Genomic DNA, 4,087 nt, shown 5'->3' with positions numbered 1-4,087 from the left:
GCTTGATAATAGTGTGACAATCATGTAGTGCAAAATTAGGCAATATTGTACCAGTTGGAGAAAATTTCCCAATACAACCCTATAATTCTTTTTTTTTTTTTTTTTTTTTTTTTTTTTTTTTTTTTCTACTAAAGTTGATATTCCTTTTCTTTTTTCATTTGGAAAGGTTGGGGAGGGGGGCATTTATGTTGAGATTTTAGGCAATATTGTAGTAGCTGGAGAAAATTTCCCAATACAACATTTATACCGATAAACTTTCATCCGAACCATTGTCTCTTGCCACAAACTGTGATACAAAAGCCACATCATCACCTTCCATATTATCCCATATGCCTTTTGGGATATGATTTTGCAAATTCTCCTTTGTAACACACAATAAATAACCAAAGTACATCAGCCATGTGCCTCTTTGGTCCACAAGTGTCATTGATAAATCCAGAGCTATTATCACTATGGATGCAGAGGTAGCAGTCTATCTAGATAAAAAACAAATATGCGAGCAGTCAAAGCTTGATACAGTTGCACATAGTCAGAACATATTAATTCTACTTTACTTCAATGTATTGTTTAATGAGTTGCTTTGCTGGGAAATTCCACATTTGGCCGAACAGTTTGTGTAACCAAAGAAAATAACCAAAAAAAAGGACATTGTTGAATGAGTTGTTTTGCTGGGAAATTCCATTGAAAATAAAGTTGGAATGTTACTTCAAGTATGTCCAACACTCAATTATAAATAAAATGAAAAGGCTATGCTAAAATATTATCTTTTGGTATGCTTGAATAATTTTATATTATCTTTTGGTTGTGTAGGGTGTTTAGTTCAAAAATTGGATTGTTTCTTCAAGTATTTGTAACTTTTAATTATAAATAAAATGAAAAGGCTATGATAAAATATTTTTTATATTTTCTTTTAGTTGTGTAGGTTATTCATATTTTATACCAATTGATTACGGATTATCTATTAAATTGCAAGTTCAATAGCTGGATTGTTTCGTACAATATGTCCAAATCTCAATTAATGAAAAGGCTATTATAGAATCGAGGTTGTATTATTTTTTGGTGTGCTAAACTAATTTTTATATTATCTTTTGGTTTCTACCAAATTATAATGGATTATCTTGGGGGAATTTTATAAATTAAAAATTTTCCAAATACTTTAGAACCACATGATAATCAAATTTTGAGATAACCGTCAAATGATATTGTAAAATAATTTAGTAAAAATTCCAAATTCTTTAGAATCACATGATGTTCAGATTTTGAAATAACCGTTAGACAAGATTGTAATATGTTTAGAGATTAGATATTTTCTATTGAAAAACATGAATGGTGCAAAAATATCACATTAAAGGTCTTGGTGTTGAATGATGTGGACACCTATCATCGTTCTGATTACTATTTTGATCACCAATTCCTCACAAGTTACCGGTTAATTTACATGTTTTTAAGTTGAATTGTTTCTTCAAGTATTTGTAACTTTTAATTATAAATAAAATGAAAAGGCTATGCTAAAATATTTTTTACCCTTTTATTTGGTTGTGTAAGTCGTGCATTATTCTTAGTAGTTGATTACAGAATATCTATTAAGTTGCAAGTTGAACAACTATAAAATGAAAAGGCTATGCTAAAATATTTTTTATTTTTATTTTTTGGTTGTGTAGGTGGTTCATATTTTGTACCAGTTGATTACGGATTGTCTATTAAATTGCAAGTTCAACAGCTAAATTGTTTCGTAAAGTATGTCCAACTCTCAATTAATGAAAAGGCTATTATAAAATTGAGATTATATTATCTTTTCGTGTGCTAAAATAATTTTTATATTATCTTTTGGTTTCTACCAAATCATAATGGATTACCTATTAAATTACAAGNGGAACGCCCCCCCCCCCCCCCCACCAACCTTTCAAAAAAAAAAAAAAAAGGATTTTCAACTTTAGTAGCAAAATTTGGATCTACCAAACCTAGGTGCCTAAAAATTCCAAAATTCTGACCTCAAATGAAAGCAACTCACAATCTTAATTCAAAATTTATTAATATTTATGTAAGGTGATAGATCTCATTTTTTTTTCCCTGGAAAAATTAGGTCCAAAACTTGATTTAAATTAAAGCCACAAGTGTTAACTTTCATTCACTTCACTATATTGGGCTTCCATGCTCAATTCCCTAAATATCAAAGAAAATTCATCTCAACATGAATGCCCCCCTCCCCAACCTTTCCAAATAAAAAAATAAAAAAAATTCAACTTTAGTAGCAAAATTTGGATCTGCCAAACCTAGGTGCCTAAAAATTCCAAAAGTCTGACCTCATTCAAATATATGTGCTTAAACAAATCCATTGGGATTCTATTTTTATTTATTTATTATTATTATATAAATATATAAGTCAAATTTGTTGGGACTCTCTCAGTATATAAATTTTGGTGGTAGTAGGCCATGTATGTTTGTTGTCCCTTGGCCTAAGTTTTATTGCTGGGAAGTTTCAATTAATATTTTAATTGTTGCTGGCAGGTTTGTTTATATATATATATATATATATTTGTTCTTTGTTTTTATCATTTTTATTGTTTCCAGCTAACATTGAAATGTCTTTTGTCCAATGCCGGCTTTTGCTGCATCAGTTAAATGGATTTTGAGTCATTATGTACTGCTAGTGTTCTTCTTTGTATGTGAGCTAAGCTTGTTCTAGGAGTTTATGCAAATTCACAATGGTGGTCAATTATGTATTGAAGCTATAGTTAAGGGTAGAGAGGAGTGGTTTGCTGTGACTTTGAGTGCAATTCACAAAAGAAAAAAGAATTAAGGAAGAACCTTAAGATGATATCTTTAATTACTACCCTTAATTTTGAGTGCAATTGACTAAAGAAAAAAGAATTAAAGAAGAACCTCAACATGATATCTTCAATTACTTCTTTTGATTCTCACCAACACACATATCATGTGTTAGCATAGGATCACAGTTGGCTGCTGCTTTTGGTCAGATGTGAAGACAAATGCATCATATCTTTGATATGCACCCTAAACTATTTCAACATCAACAAAATTAATAATTGGATTCATATCTTATAACTGGGATTTAGGCATATCTTATTAAATTTGTCATTATGATATATAGGATATAGAAGTCATGTAGATGTGGGGTACATATATGATTAATGCATTGATAACAATCAGGGTTTTTTTCCCCCCTCAAAAAATCAGGCCAAAACTTGATTTAAATTAAAGCCACAAGCGATAACTTCCATTCAGTTCACTATATTGGGCTTCCATGCTCAATTTTATCTGTTTAATAAAATTTCTCCCTAATTCACCATATACTTGTATTCAGTCTAAAATACAATAGAAACTCACATACTTGACATCCAATGACTCCCTAAAATCCAGCCATACCCACTCCTAACAACCACTCAAACTCCAGTATACCACTATCAAACTACTTCCCTCAGTCATGGAATATAAACAATCGAGAGAGATGAAAACTCACCTTTAAATCCCCTTGGAATGGATGAGATGTGCCACCAACACTTTATACTTCACTACTTTAGAGTCTTACATTCTTCCAATAAGCCACAACACATTAAAAAAATGACATCTAAGATATTTCCAAACAAACCAAGGTAAAATAAAATAGTTTTTTTGGCAGTAAAATTGTAGCACTATTGAAACGACATTAATGCAATCTCACATACACATCAATGGCATGCCAAGGATGCTCGTCTAATATAAACACAAACACAAACAAACGAAAAAAAAAGCGTCTCATATTAATATAAACAAAGCATAAAAGTTTTGCACAAAAAAAAAAAAAGAATTGAAGCAGAGAATAAAAGTTTTGTACCAAAAAAAAAGAATTGAGATGTAGAGATACCTCAACCAAAGTAGGGAGGTTCTGTCAGTATTTATAAACCGTGTGGAAAGGAATAAAGGGAGGAAGGAAATCAGATAGGCAGCCGTCACTGAGAAACGATAGAGCAGGAAGGTGGGTAGCTTTCAAACTCTCTATTTTCTCACGCAATACCTGAAGGCTTTAATGTTTTTTTTTTTTCCCCTCCCTTTGAGCTTCCCTCTACGTTACATATTTCAAAACCCT

This window comes from Quercus suber, unplaced genomic scaffold (genome assembly GCF_002906115.3).
Source record: "Quercus suber isolate HL8 unplaced genomic scaffold, Cork oak 2.0 scaffold_20, whole genome shotgun sequence".
NCBI classification, from domain to species: Eukaryota; Viridiplantae; Streptophyta; class Magnoliopsida; order Fagales; family Fagaceae; genus Quercus; species Quercus suber.
This window is presented reverse-complemented; position numbering follows the sequence as displayed.